The following is a 19,146-nucleotide window of genomic DNA, read 5'->3' as shown; positions in this document are numbered from 1 at the left end:
CTCAATAGTGGACAGGAATGATTAGAGATGCTGTGGCAATAGAAAGAACAAGGAACTGAAAGACATGAGGATGAAAGAGAAAGGAGACTTCTGAGATCCTAGAGCTGAGGAAAACATCTGAATTGAATGACAACTTATTGTACTGACACTTCTCCTTTGGTATTGTGAGGAATGTTGTATTGCTCACTGGTTGGTATTATTTTCTAAGGACTAATATAAATCTCTTTTCTTTTCTTGACATGTAATAAACCATCTCTATTCTTTAAGTCTTTATTACTTGCATACTTTTGCTTTTTTTTCTTTTTCTTTTTTTTTTTTTGCAGGACAATGAGGGTTAAGGGACTTGCCCAGGGTCACACAGCTAGTTAAGTGTCAAATGTCTGAGGCTGGATTTGAACTCAGGTCCTCCTGAATCCAAGACCAGTGCTTTATCCACTGTGCCACCTAGCTGCCCCTGCATGCTTTTGCTTTACTGGGTAGATGTTGGATATTGAGTTCTTATATTATGTAGATGCCAGTGATTTAGCCAGAGGAATAAAAGAACAAAAATATATCTTGATCTCTCAAATCAGGAATGAACTTCTGATTCAATTGTTACTAAGGACAAGACAGGAAGTGTTGAAGTAGAATTCATTATGATGGGTACACATAGCAGAAAGACATTATAAGACTTGGGGACAAGGCAGCTATGTGATAATGTGGGTCAAGTCTCAAGTAAAAAAATAACACAAATGTTCATGAAGATATTATGGATTACAAAGAATAATAATAGATGTGAGGGTCAGTGTACATTATTTCCTTATCATATTGGCTCAGTATACTGGTACTTTAGCCAGAAAGACCATGAAAATACTGGGTATCCAAAGGGTTATGGGACTGTGCTTAACCTTTGACCCAGTAATAACACTATTGGTCTATTTCCCAATGAGATCATAAAAAGGGAGAAAGAACCCACATGTACAAAAATATTTACAGCAGCTCTCTTTGTGGTGGCAAAGAATTATAAACTGAGGGGATGCCCATCAATTGGGGAATGACTGAACAAGTTGTGACATATGAATGCAGTGGAATACTATTGTGCTATAAGAAATGATGAGCAGGCTGACTTCAGAAAAACCTGGAAAGACTTAAGTGGACTGATGTTGAGTGAAGTGAGCAGAACCAGGAGAACATTGTACATAGTAAAAGCAACATTGTGTGATGATCAACTGTGATAGACATAGTTCTTCTCAGCAATACAATGATCCAAGACAATTCCAAAAGACTCATGATGGAAAATGCTCTCCACATCCAGAAAAAAAATTGTAGAATCTGAATAGTATTTCTACTTTTGGGCTTGGGGGAGGTGTTTTTTTTTTTTTTTTAGTTTTCTTTCCTTTCATTCTGATTCTTCTTTCACAACATGATTCATGTGGAAACATGTTTAATATGATTATACATATATAACCTATATCAGATTGCTTTCTGTCTTGGCAAGGGTCAGAGGGAAGGGAAGGATGGAGAAAAATTTGGAACTCAAAATCTTATAAAAACAAATGTTAAATCTATCTTTACATGTAACTGGAAAATATAAAATACTATTAAGATTTTTAAAAAATAACGGGCATCATTAGGAAGGCTATTGGAAACATGACAATCAGCAATGTTCTACACTTGGAAAAGAGGAATGGGGTTAGTCAGACCTGGAATTAATTGTGTACAATTCTGGTCACTCAAGGAATATTGGCATTGATGAAGGCTCAAAGCTAAACAGCTGAAGTGACTGAAGCAATATATGGGAACCCCCCAAAAACTAGGACTCTTCAAGACCAACTTAAGATTAATTTGTTTCTTAAAGGAGATAAAAGAATTAGAGGGCAACTTTTAAAAGTGACTATACTGTTATATGCCAAATAAATATGATAAAACAATCTCACAACGTCATTTCAATTTTAATTATTTATATTTCCCTCACCTCAGATAAATTATTTGAATAATATTTTAAAACTGCTCTTCCAACTGGTTCTGCTCCTGGAACTCTAAGTTTTTATACTTTTCTCACCCTACCTTTCACCAATTTTCTATCCTCATGAGGGTATCTCCCCCAGTTTTATGTGTGGACTTCCCCCATTAAAATATGGGTTTCTTGGGGGTAAGTCTCTTTTGAAATTTTATTTTTATTTCCAGCACTTGGTACAGTGCTTAATACATAGTAATTACTTAGTACTCTACTTAACCATATCTATCTATCTATCTGTCTGTCTGTCTATCTATCTCTATTTATTAAGCATTTACTATATGCCAGGCACTGTGCTTAACACTTGGGATAAAAAGAGGCAAAAGAAAATCCCTGCTCTTAAGGATCTTACAATCTAGTGGAGGACATAACATGCAAACAAATCTATGCAAAGTGAGTTATATAGAGGAATTAATTCAAAGATGGAAGGAATTAATAGAAATTGGGGAAGGTGGGATTTTAGTTGTAACTTAAAGGAAACCAAAAATGTTGGTAGTCAGAGGTGAGGAGGGAGAGTGTTCCAGGGATTTGGGAAAGCCAGAGAAAATCCCTAGGGCTGAGAGATGGAGTGTTTTATTTCTGGAACATGCGAGATGCCAGTGAGGCTGGATAGAAGGGTATGTGTTAGGGATTAAGGTGTAAAGAGACTGAAAAGGTATAAGGGGGCTGGGTTATGAAAGACTTTGAATGCCAAACAGAGAATTTTATATTTGTCCCAGGAGGTATTAGAAAGCCAATGGAGTTGACTGTGTATGGGGTGACATGATTAGACCTGATTTTAAGAAATTTATTTTAGTGACTGAATGGAGGGCAGATTGGAATGAAGGGGACCTGAGGCCAGGCAGGCAGGCAGATCAATTAGCAGACTATGGCAATAATTCAAACATGAGAGCATGAGGGTCTGCACAAGAGTAGAGGCAGTGTCAGAGGAGAGAAATGAGAGTGTTTGAGAGATGCTGCAAAGGTGAAATCAACAGGTTTTGGCAGCAGCTTGGATATGGGAGGTGAGAGCTAGTGAGGATTCTAAGATGCCTCCAAGGTTATAAGCCTGGGAAATTGTGAGGATGGTGTTGCCCTCTACAGTAACAGGGAAAGTAGGAAGGGGCAGGGTTTAGGGGAAAAGATAATTAATTCTGGTTTAGACATATTGAGTTTAAGATGTCTACTAGGCATCCAGGTTGAGATGTGCAAAAGGGATCTGAAGATATGATATTGGAGGTCCATTAGGGTAGAAAAGGAAGATTTGTGAATCATAAGCATAGAGATGGCAATCAAATCCACAAGAGCTGGTGAAATCACCAAGTGAAGCTAGAGAAGGAAAAGAGAAGATGGTCCAGGGCAGAATTCTAAGTGACACCTATGGCTAGAGGGTGGGATCTGGAGGAGGATCCTGGAAAGGAGCCAGAGTAGGAGTAGTCATATCTATAGAAGAAAATCCAGGAGAAAGGAGTATCCTGAAAATCTAAAGAGAAGTAAGTATCTAACAGGAGAGATTTATCAACAGTGCCAAAGGCTGAAGAGAGATCAAGGAAAATGGGGTTCGAGAAAGGCCATTGGATTTGGAAACAAAGAGATTGTTAGTATTTTTGGAGAGTGTTGTTTCAGTGGAATCATAAGGTCAGAAGCCACATTGTAAGGGTTTAAGAAATGAGGGAGAAGAGAGAAAGTGGAGGCACCTATTTTAGATATCTTTTTCCTAGGACTTTAGCTACAAAGGACAGAAAAGATATAGAATAATAGTGGGAATAGAAGGGCAAAATGGGGGGGTTGTTTTTGGTTTTTAGGATAGAGGAAAAATGGGCATGTTTGTAGGCAGTAGGAAATGAAGTCATAGACAGGGAGAGATTGAAAATAAGTGAAAGAGTGAGGATGACAGAGGAAGCACTCTATTAGTGAAGGTGGGATGGAAGGTAATTATTTGAACAAGTTAGTGCTGGTAAGGAGTTAGGCCACTTCATCATGTGGATAAGGGGTGAAGGAAGAGAAAATGGCAGAAGGCATCTGAGTGATAGGAAATGAAGAAAGGGGGGAAGTAGGAGCTCTTGGCAAACCGAGTCTTTTTATGTAAAATTTGAGAAAAGGTTCTCAGCTGAGAGAGTGGGGGAGGGGATCCTTAGAAAGTTTGAGGAGGGGTAAAAAGATTTGGAAGAGCCATTGTGAAGAGTGGAATAGTGAGTTGATAAGAGAGGTATATTAGAATTGACTAGCAATGGTGAAAGCTTAGTTTCTTTTATGTAACATGAACTTTTAGTTGACCCAGTAAGAATATTTGTGTGATTTTTTTTGCCATCTTCATTCTGTAGAACAATTGATGGAAGTAGTCCAAGACTGAGGCTTAGCTGGTCAGAATTGGCAGTATGATAATGGGTCCAGAGATCCAAGAGAAGAAGACAGTGTAGAGTCGAATTGGTTTAATGAGGAGTTAAGATAGGGAGAAGAAAAAAGAATGGCTAGTGTGTTAGAGATGGGCTGGTAGAAAATTGGGGGGTTCAAGGGATTAGGGATCATGTCGGGGATTAAGAGTAGGGTTATATAAGGAAAGTGATTATCTATTTCTATCTATCTATCTATCCATCTATCTATCTATCTATCTATCTATCTATCTATCTATCTACCTACCTACCTTCTTATCAGTGACTTTAAGAATGCATGTATAGAATAAAAAAAAATTTACACTTACATATTACTTAACAGCTTTTCAAAATCACTTGCTTATACAAAATATTACAATTATCATAAGAATTACGAAAGGCAAATAAGAATATCCCAAATTTTATAGACAAGGAACCTGAGGTCCAGAATGGTCAGATTACCTCTCCAGGGCAAATGGTGGAACCAAAACTAATTAAAATTTGGGGGTTTGAATTGTGTTCCATCTAACTTAAAAGGGTTTCATTTTTTTTTAAGTGAGGCAATTGGGGTTAAGTGACTTGCCCAGGGTCACACAGCTAGTAAGTGTTAAGTGTCTGAGGCCAGATTTGAACTCAGGTACTCCTGACTCCAGGGCCAGTGCTTTATCCACTGCGCCACCTAGCCGCCCCAGGGTTTCATTTTTAATGTAGTTTTTGCAGTGTTAAAGCAGCCTCTCCTAGTCATTTTAAAAATGCCTAAAATTCACTGGTGGGCACAGTAGTAGAACTAGCACAATTGGACAGAGGTGTTTCCTATATCAAGTGAGAGAGCTTTCATTAAATAAGCTTTAAGTTATTTTCAAGTGTTAAAATATTATGAAATCTATCCTTAAATCCAAAAAACAAAAGGAAATCAAAGTGTACCTGCCCAAGTGATAGTAGGTTAGAAAGTCATCTCTGCATGAGGGCAGTGCATTCTTATTTTTAAAAATCAACAATGTGGCTGCTGAAGGGTGTTGTTTTTCTTAAATTGGTTGCTGTACCATCTTTGACTTTTCTCATAACATTTTTAATAACGTCTTATCTGTATTAGCATCTTTGTCAAAGCCTTGCCATGAATTTTCAACACACTACAGAATGCAGCAGTTCCAAGGATGTCATTAATCTATCAAGTAAACAATAAGCAGTATTAAAATTGTCTACATAGATAGTCAAATGACAGGCCATAATGGTTACCCAGAAGCCTAAGCAGTGTGTGCCAAGTAAATACTGGCAAAATCTGATTACACTGAATACCATTACAAAGAGGAGTTCTATATGAGAAAATTATTTCCATGCTCCAGTGGATGGCCCTTAGTAACAGTGTTCTGTTAGTTTGATTAGAATGGATTCTCTGCAATGAATAATCCTATAAAACAAATTATTTCTTTGGTCTACATCCATGTAAATGTCACTGCATAATGAAAGTACCTGATTCTATGCTGTTTATACTCCCAGAAGAAGAAAGGAGCTAAGTTGTTCATGGTTCTATTTTTCCTGCTATTAACTGGTAATTAGTATTCCACTTTCCTTGCCCCTTCCAATTTCAAATATCCCAGTGATCTGAAATCATTCACCAAAAATACAACATTCAAGATGATTCAGAAATTTGGGAAAAGAGATATGGTTAAAAGTATGACATGTACAACACTTCTCACTTTCTTTTTTATAAGGATTAGAGTATTTTTTTTCATGTACTAATTTAGTAGAGAGACAAAGGTCATCAATTCTATTGAATTTCTAGCTCCCACTTACAAGAAAAGTGATCTCCAGAATTCTACTCATTAGATAAATTTTTTACTACAACAAAATGGAAGTATTTTATTATATCTATTTTCATAGACTTATAACTTAAAAAGTGCTTTCAAAATGGATAAATCTATTGGGCTTTTCAAATAATCAAGGCCTTATTTTGTTTGTTTTAAAAGAATCAGGAGACAAGAGATATGTCACTGTCATAGAGATAAACAATAATCATCCTGGTCTCCAAAGGAGGAAAGATTAGGATACTTCAAACCATGGGTTTTTGAGGTTCGTGTCTATTTCTGATAAAAAAAAATTTAAACAAATTATTAAAGAGTAGACTTTTGAGCACTTAGGGAGAGAAAGAGTAATCACTAGGTCAGTATAGCTTCATTAAGAATGATTCATGCAAAACTAACTTACTTTCCTTTTTGGACAAAGTTGTTAAGATAGTAAATATATTACATATATATGCAGAGATAGTGTGTATATATATATGCACATATGTGTATATGTATATACACATATATGCATATATTCAAACCCTAGGAAAGAAGGAAGGAAGGAAGGAAGGAAGGAAGGAAGGAAGGAAGGAAGGAAGGAAGGAAGGAAGGAAGGAAGGAAACGTGCTTTTTATGCATCAGGTACTGTGCTAAGCACTTTACAAATATTGTTTCTTTTTAGACTCATAAATACCCTGGGAGGTAGTTACTATCGTTACCCCCATTTTACATTGAGGCAGACAGAAGTTAAGTGATTTATCCAATCACAGAACTAGTAAGTATCTGATGCCAGATTTGAATTCAGGTCTTCCTGACACTCAGCCCAGAGTTCTATCTACTGTGCTACCTAGCTGCCTTTGCATTCAAGGCCTCAACTGGACAGAGAGACAGAGAGAAGAACATTTATGGAAAAAAAAAAACAACCCAGTAACTAGGAATTCTATAAGCAAAATATGAGTTAGCTATGAGCTGTGGCAGCCAAAAAGAGCTGTAAGAAACCATTAGTCTGTATTAATAGAAGTTTAGTGTCCTAGCTGAGGACCAAACCACTTCTGTTCAGAATACATATAGAATAATGCCCCTCATTTTAGGTGCCACATTTTTCAAGGGACATAGAAAAGGTAGAGTAGAGAAAGAAAAACAGACTAGAAAGGACACTCAAAGCCATTCCATGAGAATTCATTTAAAAGTACTGGAAATATTTAGCTTGAATTAGAGAAGACTTGCTAGAGACATTCTGGTAACCTTCAAATATACTTAGAAGTTGCCATATAGAAAAGGAATTAGATTTGTTCTATTTTGTCTTATAGGCTAGAATAATGATAAATGGATAACAGTGAAAAGGAACCAGATTTCAGCTCCACATAAAGATTTTTCATCAATGAGAGTCATCCAAAAGTAGAATGGGTTCCTTGAACAATAATGAAGGACTCCATCCCTAGAGTCCTTCAAGTCATGGCTGCATGAGCATAGTGGTAATAGGGATCATAGGGATTATATGGGGTGATTCATTATTTTAGCAGGGATGAGATTAATTCAATGCTCCTTTCTAACCATAAGCATATGACACTATGATTCTAGGTTCTATAGAAGTTTATAATGGGATTTTTTTCTAGAACCCAATAAATACAACTCCCTAAAGAGTAGTGTTGCATATAAAGAGCTTCCCCAGGTAGGATCATGCTCTGCTACTTTTGTTCAGCAGTACAATGGGAATCGTCTTTCTTATATGATTTCCCAAATGTACTAGGATTTACCTTTGGATTTTACACTTAACTCTCTGTATATTGAGGACATACTGAAACAGAAAAGGCATATATAGAATTTGTAGTTATACAGTAGTATTTGCTTTAAGTCAAATGGAAAGGCCTAGGAGTCCAGAGAGCAAAACAAACAAGACATATAAATCTCTGTAGACCTTAGGAACTAATATCAGGGCAGATGGTTCTGATCAGTGATTCTTAGGAAGGAGATACTGGGTCTAAGAGTTTCAGTGGAGTGAAGCTCTGGATTCTCTCAGGGAAGGTGAGGGGGTGGCAGTATCTAGCAGCTGACAGGAATTAGGCAATTGGAACTGGGGTGATGGAAGGGAAATGATAGATACCCAGGTACCAGTTGACATCTGGGGTGTTGGTGGACTGGAGTGGAAGAAGGGACAGTCCCTATCTCCCCATGGCATCCAATTCTTGCTTGGGTCCTTGGGCCTCAGGTTGTGTTATCCTTAAATTTCTCATCTTTTCTCCTTTCCTCTATTTTAGCCTATCACCAGATACAATTTTATTTCTATGATATTTATTTCCTTACACATATCCTTTTGTTCTAATTTGGTCTTTTCTTGGTCTTCATTCCTACCCTTTTTTTTGCAATTAATTCATAAAACTTTGCTTCTTTCTATTTTACTCCTCCCTTGGCTTCACTGATCAGTTTACTATTGAGCAATCCTTTAGCATGTTCCTTCATGGACCCTGGATCTATCCTGATGCTCAGGATACACTCTTAACAATGACTTTCTGTATGCTTTTGTGGGGGCCAAATTTAATATATAGAGAGTTAATTGGGTGGATCACTGAAATATTGGGGTCCTGGAAATAATATAGGACCCCTAGGTTCAAAGCTCTCTCCCCTCCGAACTGCCTTTTTAGATATTTCTCCCAGGCCAATAAGAAAGGAGCCTAATAGCCTCTGTTGCACAAATGAATCAGGTTTTTATTAATGAGAATAAAATAAACAGCAAGGGTGAAATTTAAAAAAACCAAAGACAAGGGAATAAGGGAAAGGAAATACAGATAACCTTCCTAGCTCTAACTTAAGTCTATTCAAAAGAGCAGAGTTCATATTTTAACTCACCACCTGGAGCTTGTAGCTTCAATGGAAAGAATAGCTTACAGCCATGCTTGAAAGACTCATCATCATCATCATCATCATCATCATCATCATCATCATTATCATCTGCTGCTGCTGCTGCTGCTGCTCCTGGTCACACCACCAGGAGGAAAGATAACTCTGGAAGAACATGCAGCTCCCTTCAGCGATCATTTAATCTTCCTCCCCCAAAAGGGGAGGTCCTTCAAAAACTGCCTATGGAGCCTATGACCTCAGTAGCATACATCACTTCAGGGCAGGCCAGGTGTGGCCTCTCCAAATGAGTCAGCCAAATTCCAATAATCTTACCACACGTTCCCATATGAACTGGTATTCTATTTCAGTGAATTAATTCTCTGAGATGATTTCTGACAAGAAAAAAGCTAAGCTTGAAAGAGAAAACCTAATTTTCAGAATAACTAAATGGAACACCAAGATGAATAAACAAGATATATGATATCAGAAAATTTTCCTAATCCTTTTGGTATTTCATATAATGGTGGAAAATACTATAGGAAATGCTTCCTCTACCCTTACTCCCAAACAAAACTAAAAGCTAACTCTTTCTCTTTTCTCCAACACAGTTGATTGAATATGGAAGGTCAAGATGAGTGAGGTAGCATATTTATGTCATCCATAGGTCCAATAATAGGAAAAACTGTGAAGTAGGTGAGGTACACCTTTGGTACTCTTCCATTTCCCTTAGCAGCCCCTCAACCCCATCCCCCAGTGCTGCTCCTGGGCTACCCAAAGCCCTTCATCACTTTCCACTCAGGTCAGCCTCCTCAGTCAGCACCAATTATTCCAGATTTAGCCTTTGGACTCACCAAAATTAACCTGTCCTACACCTCAATCCCTCAGCGACTTTGCAATCAACTAGCTATACCTTTGAAGCAATGTGATATACTAATTTGTAATATGATGTTAATCCCAATAATGGATTATTATGAGTCTTAAAATAAATTGCTTTGCCCAAAGGAAAGATCATTGATTTGGACCTAAAAGAGGCCCTAGATACCATCTAGCTCAACTCTCTTATTTTACAGATAAAGAAACTGAGGTACAAAGAAATTGTAAGGGACTGTCTGAAGCAGGATCTGAACACAGATATTTCTAAGTTCAGGGCCCTAGTCATTATTCAATGCTACTTCTTTAATTAATTTCTAATAGTAGAGTATCAGACAAGTAATCTACTTGAGATTAAATCTCCCAAAATGAAAAGCAGCCTGTTGTTCATCAGCATATATTATCAATGTCATGTCTTGGAAATTTTAAACAAGTCAGAGAAATGGGGGGAAGGGGAAGATAAAAAGGCCTTTCTGAGCCATTCAAACTACATTACATTGGCTAGTACTCATTTTATTTACACATGAGACTAGTCTTCCCAAAACATTCCCAGCATGTTCTGGTAACAGTATAAGAATTGGCAAACATGCACACACTATTCCACTGTAAGTTTCTGGTTAGTAAAATAGTTTTATTTTCTTTCTTTCTTTCTTTTTTAAATCTCAGGAACTCAACTTTGGTGATGACAGCAAAGATACCTCTGAAAGAAAATGATAGAGTAGAATGAAACCATTTAGCTAAGTGCTATGCTGGCTCATCTGAGAATTTTCTGGAGAACATGGATCCAAGGAAGCAAGATTATACATTATCATATAATAGGCACAGGCTGGGCTAGTCATAAGCACATTTGTAAAATAGGCAAAGATTTGTTTATTTTCTTCTTTTCCTTTCTTTGTTTTTTTCTTTTTCCTTTGTTTCCTTCTTCCCTTTCTTTCTTCTTGCCTTCTTCCTTCTTCTTCCTTCCTCTTCTTCTATCTTTCCTAGGCCTCTCCTATCAGTGAAGAAAGGGATTGGTAAACTTATCCACACTAAGAAGTCCAGGTGTCACCCCTTTACAAGGACATCAGTTCACCCCACCCCTAGTCATTAGATAGCTCCTTAAAAATGGAACATGAGATGAACAGACTTTCCTGGACTCAGTTGGTTCCATAAGAACAATGTTTGGAATGTTACCAAATGACAATTGGGAAAAATATAAGGAAACTTAGGAAGATTCATATAAACTGGTGTAGAATAGAATAGTCAGAACTAGGTGAACCATTTACATAATGACTATGACTCTCTTCACTTTAATCCATCCTCCATTCAGATGCCAAAGTGATTATTCTAAAGTGTACATCTGACTATGTGATTCCACACCTCCCTCCCCCCTCAATAACCCGTAGTGGCTCCCTATCTCCAGGATCAAATATCAAGTCCTCTTTTTGGCATTAAATCTCAGAAAACCCAGGCCTCCCTTCCCTGTCTTTACAGTCTTCTTACACTTTACTCCCCTTCACTCACTTGATGTTATAACTATAGAGTTCTATTTGGTGTTTCTCACATACAACATTTCATCCCATGCCACGAACACTCTCCTTGCTCATCTCTGTCTCTTAGCTTCCCTTGCTTCTGCTGAGACACAATTCAAATCTCACTTCCTGCAGAGGGTCTTTCCTGGACCTTGCAGCTGCTGGCTGCTTCTCCTCTGAAATAATCATCCATCTACTCTGTATATAAATTATATAAGTTATTTTCCTATTTATCTCCCCCATGAAAATATAAGCTTCTTAAGGACAGGCCCTATTTTAAAAGGAAATGACAGTAATGTAAAAGAAGAAAGGTAGCATCATTATAACTCTTTAGGAAGGGAGGGAAGAGACAGACAGACAGACATATATTGATTCCCATGAGATTTTGTAACTTTACAGTGGAGTATAGTTATATCATATTACTAATTTTTTGAAAGACTGGTGGGGGCATCTGTATAAGGTATATCCATATATTTGCATTTTCAAAAAAAAGATGTATTTTTTTAATACAAAGAGACTAGACAGCTAGATGATTCAGTGGGTAGAATATGGACATGGAATTTGGAAGACCTAAGTTCAAATTTGGATTCATTTACTTTCTAGACTTGTGACCCTGGGCACTTAATCTCTGGATGCCTCAATTTCTTCATCTATAAAATGGAGATAATAATAGAATATATTTTCTAGGGTTGTTATTAGAAAAAATGGCATAATATTTATAAAAAGTTGTACAAACCGTAAAGCATTAAATTATTGCTAGGCATTAGGTACAGTTAACAAAACTTGCTACTGTTGGAATTTCAGACATCAGAGAATGATTAAGCATGGCTGGCACTTTACCTGCCACTCAAATTGTTCCTGTGGATGACCTTCTTCTCACTTTTCTGCAAAGGCTGTAAATGGGACTGAGTTTCAATCCCATGCTTAGGCATGGGTGTCTTAATAAGCTGGATAGTCCCATATCAGTGGAAAGTGTGGAGTGGGAATCTGGATGTCATAGTGGATATGGACTTGGGGTCAAGAAGACCTCAGTTCAAATCCTACCTCAGAAACTTTCCAATTGTGTGATACTGGATAAGGAACTTAGTGTTTCTAGTATCTGTTTCTTCATCTGTGAAGTGAGGATAAAAAAACACCTACCTTTAAGTGTTTGTGATTGACCAAAATAAGATAACATATGTAAAACACATTGAACATCTTAAAGCATTATATACATGCTAGTTAGTATGATAATTATGATGATGAATTATCTTCAACACCTTAAGCACTTCTTTTTGGGAGAGGCATTTGGGGTTAAGTGACTTGCCCAGGGTCACACAGCTAGTAAGTGTCAGGTGTCTGAGGCTAGATTTGAAAGCACTTATAATAAAGAAACTGTAGAAGACAAGGAGATACTGGATTAATTTGCCTTATCATTTCCATGAAAGTTGCAATTTAGGAGTTTGGTAAGGGGTACTGCTAGTTAAAGCATCAATCTTTATTTCTAGAAGGCTGTATCAAAATCATATGTAAGTACACAAATTCAAATGTATCCAATGATCTCATACTAACCCCCAGGGTGGAGCAGGGGACAAAATACCCACCATTAGAACAATCTGAGAATACAACTTTATTCCAAGCATCTGATAGAGAGCAGGCTCAAACTGTGATATGCATTGGCAGAGATGAATAGGAAATGTGAACATCAACTCACAGTACATCTAGCAGAGACCTCTGCTATTGCTTAGATGAATAACAGACTTACATGAAGGAGACAGAAGAGGACAATAACTGAGAAGGTGCTGAGGGAGCCCAGGTTTTAGACTCAATTCAGTTGACCGAACATTTATTAAAGACCTAATGAGTTCAGAATATTATTTTTAGTGCTGTAAAAGTTACAATACTTAAAGAAGACATGGTCCTTGACCTCATGAAGTTTACAGACAAGTTTGTAGATACGATAGCTGAAACAGTACAATCACATATCAAATCTTGATGACTCTATCTCTACAGTATTTTGAATACTATCTTGACTCACACAGCACCAGCCCAATTCCTCATCATCTGTCTCTTAGAATATAGCAATTCAATTCAGGATAAACTTATGAGAAGATCGAATCAATAAACCCTACAAAATGTGCGAAAAGACTGTCAAACATGGGAGAACATGAAAGGTTTTATAAAGGATGTGAGATTTAAGGCAGATTTTAAAGTATATATAAAAATTCAACAGGGAGTAAATAGAAAAGAAGATATTCTAGGCATAGGAAATAGTAAAAGCAAAAGCAAAAAAAAGTGGTAAAAGGCACAGGTATTCTGGGACAGGGAGTAGCCTAGTTTCATTAGTGTATAAAGAAAGGTATTATGAGCTATAGCTAGAAAGGCAGATTTATCTCAAGTTAAGGTGGGTCTTGAATGTCAAACTAAGGAATTTGAACTTTATATTCTAAAGACAACACAGAGTCCCTGAAGATTTTTCAGTCAGTGAAGGGCATGTTCAAATCTGCATCAGAAGTATTGGTCTGGGGGAAGCGAGGTGTTACAGTGGATAGAGCACCGGCCCTGGAGTCAGGAGGACCTGAGTACAAACCCAGCCTCAGACACTTAACACTTACTAGCTGTGTGACCCTAGGCAAGTCAATTAACCCCAATTGCCTCACACACAAAAAAAGAAAGAAAAATTGGTCTGGTAGAAGTAATGAAGGATTTATTGGAATGGGAAGAGTGTGAAATTAGAAGGATACATGTGTAGGTTATTGCAATGTAAGTACACCAAGTAAGACTGTCAAGGGAGAATAGAGAAAAGGGAATGAAACCATTATGGAAGTGGACTATACAGTACCTGTTATTCATTTCTTCTTCCCATTCCCAGAGGTCTAAGTAATTTACACTGAAATAGGGAGATAAACTTCCTTATTGTAATAGTTCAGTTGAGTGAAGACAAGGGCCTACACTAGCATGTTGGCAGTAGTCATGGAGAAGGGACACACATATTTTGGAGATAGAATTAATATGACTTGGTAAATAATTCAATATGAGAGAAAATAGAATAGGACGGGCCTAAGAGAACACCATGGTTTAAACAAAGAGAATTGAATGAATAGTAATGTCACAGAAAGCAATGGTAAAGTCAAAAGGAGTAGTTGATATTTAGGATAAACCTTGTAAGTTAAATTGTGTACATAATGAATGAATTAGATGTGTCAGACAGTTAGAAAAATTGAACTGAAGCTTTGTAGAGAGATTTCAGAATTGTTTGCATAGAGTTAATAGTTAAAACCATGGGAGTGAATAAGACTGCCATGGAAGATGCTATAGCAACATAAGAGAAACCAAGACAAAACATTGGTGGGAAGGACCCTGAGAGGTAAGAAAAAGACAGAGTCAGAATAAGAGTAGGTAGAGAAGTAGGAAAAAACACAAGGAAATATAACCCAGACAGGGGAATATCCAAGAATGCCAAAGTTTTTAAAGAGGTCAAAGAAGATGAAAGTTGAAGAAAAACCCCAGTGTATTAAATGACCAGGTCCTCCTTACTCCAAATTAGTAAATATTTTAAGCAGCTTCTGAAAACAGGGCACTGTGTTTGTTATACATTAGAGAATATGCATTCAGGGAACTTTAAAAAAATATTCATTCAGGGAGCTTAAAAGTTGGCAGGGCTATAATATATCAAGAACAAGGTGCTTTAGAACAGAGAGTCACGTTATAAGCACATCAGTAGGCTACAAAACAAAGTTCGTTGTGAGGTCTGGTGGGAGATAATAGGAGGCAAAACTTCAGATGGCATTTGAGTTGAACTATAAAGTACAGATAGGAATTCAACAGGTGGAAAGGAAGAGTGGAGTTTCAAGAATCCAGTGTACATGAGAGAGAAGAGAAGAGAAGAGAAGAGAAGAGAAGAGAAGAGAAGAGAAGAGAAGAGAAGAGAAGAGAAGAGAAGAGAAGAGAAGAGAAGAGAAGAGAAGAGAAGAGAAGAGAAGAGAAGAGAAGAGGAGGAAGGATAGGAAGGAGAAGTGAAGCACTATCTAATTTAGTTAAATTACAGAATGAAGGGTTAAGACTGGCAAAATAAAATTGATACCAAGTTATGAGAGATCTTTAATGCCAGTCAAAGGAGTTTGAACTTTACTCAGAAAGCAATGCAGAGCCAATGAATATTTCTGAAAACAGAGTAGTCGTAGATAGACAGAAGAAAGCTTGTTCTGGCAAGAATATAAAGGACAGAAAGAGAAGGTGAAAGTGGAACAAAAACAAGTAAGAGGCTACCACCATGGGTTAGGGGTTGATGGTCATGAGAATCTGTATTAGGGTGGTATAAGGTAGAATAGAGAAAAGGGAATGAAACTGTTGTAGAAGTGGAATATACAATACCTGTTATCCATTCCTTCTTCCCATTCCCAGAAGTCTAAGTAATTGACCCCAAAGTAGGGAGATAAACTTTCTTAAACAAAATAATTTCCAGTCATTATAATGTTAGTTTACCTTGACATGGTCTCTGGGCTCCCTGAGGTCTATCATCCTCAAGAACCCTATTTGATAGACTCCTTTAATTTCCTGTCAGCATGGAGCTACCTGGAGAGAAACATAAACAAAGGCAGATGAATGTCCCTAATCCCTCAGAGATTCCATCTGGTAAAAATCACTGAGCTGAACACTTAGCAGAGACAAGGTCACCTAGCCCCTATTTGCTTCCCCAGTGACTTTAACTAATCTCAGGTCTTCTTACCTTCACTTACCTGACTGACTGTGGAAAGGGCTAATGGTTCATATCCTTAGCTTAGTATATAAGAGAGAGGGGATCATTTTCAGTGGTTTGAAAGCAAAACATTAAAACTCATTTGGGAGTATTTAGTGTTCTCATTTGGCAAGATGTCATCATCGCTAGGAGGCTCACCTAAGGAAACTCTTCTAATAAAACCATTTTTGCATACTTGCCAATAGGCATCCCTGAGATTCACAAGGGGTTAACAAGAACTGGACACTTTTGTTTGCTCAGGACTTTGTTTCCCTAAGAAAAGAACAGTGCTAATGGGTTATTCAATCAACCTCAATCCAAGTCAACTTACAATAGGAGATAGTAACAGGCAAAGGAGGAGGTGGAAGTAGGAGCACAGTGAAAAAACACACCAAATATCCAGAACCAGTCAGTCCATCAACATATGAGGCACTGTGCTAAGCAATGAGGATACAAGATGAAAAAGATGGAACAGTTACTGATCTTTTTTTTGGGGGGGGGGGCAATGGGGGTTAAGTGACTTGCCCAGAGTCACACAGCTAGTAAGTGTCAAATGTCTGAAGCTGGATTTGAACTCAGGTCTTCCTGAATCCATGGTTGGTGCTTTATCCACTGTGCCACCTATTTGCCCCCACAGTTACTGATCTTAAGGAACTTACATTGTGTCAAAAAACCACAGGAGAGAGACAAGCTCAAAATGAATTTAAATTGGTGGTAGCTAAAGCTAACAGTAAAGGCAAGAATGCCTCAACAACACAGCTGATTCAGAATTATAATTTGAATTAATGAATAGCAAGCATTTCTATAGCATTTTAAGGTTTCCATAGTACTTTACAAATCTTACCTCATTTTATCCTTAAAATAACCCTGTGAGGTAAGTGCTTTTATTATCCCCATTCTACAATTGAGGAAATGGAGGCAGACAGAGGTTAAGTGAATTGTCCAGGGTCACAGAGCTAGTAAGCATTTTGAGTAAGCTCTTGAACTCAAGTCTTCAAAAATCCAACTCTAGTGCTCTATACTCTGCACCACCCAGTTGCCTCTCATTTATTAATAATTTTCTCTACATTAATGGATTCCGGCAGGAGACAGAAATTAACAGCTAGAAGTTATATAGTATGTAAGATTTTGCAAAACACTTTATATATGTTATTTCATTTGATTCATACAATAATTCTGTATAGCAGGTGCTATGATTATCCCTTTATTCTGATTAAGAAAACAAGGCTAGAAGCAATTATTTGCCCATGATCACACAGTTAGTATCTGAAATAGATGGTTCTCCCAAATATCCTTAACACAGTCAAGAAGAAAAGAACTGATCATTTTCTCTGAAACTTCCCTTCTTCCAAACTTCTCTATCTCTGTTGATGACACTAGGATTATAATCCTGGAATCACTACATTCATCCCTGCTAGACATCTCTACTTGTATATGCCCCAAACATATTAAACTCAACATGGTCAAACAGAAATCATTATTACCTAGTTCCCCCTCCAACTTCCCTATTTCTATCAAACACCACCATTTTCCAGTTACCTCCAACCTGACACTAAAAACTTCCTACAAACTAACTCAGCTAGGCAAATTCCACATTGATATCATGATTGCTACTACAGCCAAACTTAACTACTAGCTCTTTCCTTGATATTCCCTAGAATGCACTTCTTCAGGGGCAGCTAGGTGGTGCAGTGGACAAAGTACTAGTCTTGGATTCAGAAGGACCTGAGTTCAAATCCAGCCTCAGATGCTTGACACTTACTAGGTATGTGACCTTGGGCAAGTTACTTAACCCTCATTGCCCTCCCCCCCCCCAAAAAAATAGAATGCACTTCTCCTATCAACTTCTCAGTTATTCTCATCTTGCAAGGTTCAGCTCAGATGCCATGCCCTCCTAGATGTCTTCCTTGATCCTCCCAGTTATTAATGTCTCCCCCTTTTTCAAATTGTCTTACAGGTACTTTTCTGTCAACATATGGTACCTTCACAGAAGATTGTAAACTCCTTGGTGTCAGAGACGATTCTTCTTGTCTTTTTATCCCCAGCACCTAACGTAGTACCTTGCACATAGGAGGCACTTTTAATACATTTCTTTTTACTTAAATTGAAGTAGTCAGTGCAAGGAAAGGACAATGTGTGAAGTCTAGGGTGGGCTTTTTATATGTTTGTATTTTTATCACCAGCACCTAACATAGTGCTTTGCACATAATAGGAACTTTTAATGCATTTATTTTTAATTGAACTGAAGTAGTCAGTTCAAGGAAAGGACTATGTCTGAGGACTAGGGTGGGCTTTCTATATCTTCCTTTAGTAGTATTACACTATTAAAATACATTCACAATGACAGAGAGAGGGAAAAAGACAACATAGAGACTTAAAGATTCTGAAGTTTCATTCACAGTCCTTGAAGAAAAGAAAAATATATTTCTCTATTAGATTAGTAAGAAAGAGTCAAGCTCAGAATATATAAGAAGTGGTAGGAATCTGAATTTGTTTTTAATCATCAGAAAAACCAAGACTCAATTTGATGAATGTTTATTCAGTTCCTACTGTGTGTAATACACTGTGCTAGGTGTCAAAGATACGAAAACATGGCAGGAGAAAGTAACACAGTCCCTGCCATAAAAAAGCTTATGTGGAGACTGGTATTTTTTAATAGAATGATGAAGAATATCTCACAGTTCATATTGGGAAGAAAACATCAGCAAAGAAAAAAAGAGTCCCTTGACAGTTTTAAAATTTTGAAATTCAATGTAATGCAATATGGATATTGGTGATACCTTGGATACATTAATTCATGAAATCCAGAAATAAAAAGATGAGCATAGATGGAGGGGGAGGGGGAGGGGGAGGAAGAGAAGGCAAAGAAGTGCTCTGTAATTATGTAGATAACATTTATCCTTTTTTGTTAGGCATATTGAAGTAAAAGTGATCTTTTATTCATTACCTAAAATTATTAGCATTTGTTTTAACATTACCTAACTTTATTTTCTCCTTCATGCTTTCTTCTTCTTCTCCTCCTCCTCCTCCTCCTTCTCCTCCTCCTCCTCCTCCTCCTCCTTCTCCTCCTTCTCCTGCT

This window comes from Dromiciops gliroides, chromosome 2, assembly GCF_019393635.1.
Source record: "Dromiciops gliroides isolate mDroGli1 chromosome 2, mDroGli1.pri, whole genome shotgun sequence".
In the NCBI taxonomy this organism is placed as follows: domain Eukaryota; kingdom Metazoa; phylum Chordata; class Mammalia; order Microbiotheria; family Microbiotheriidae; genus Dromiciops; species Dromiciops gliroides.
Note: the sequence above shows the minus strand (reverse complement) of the source record.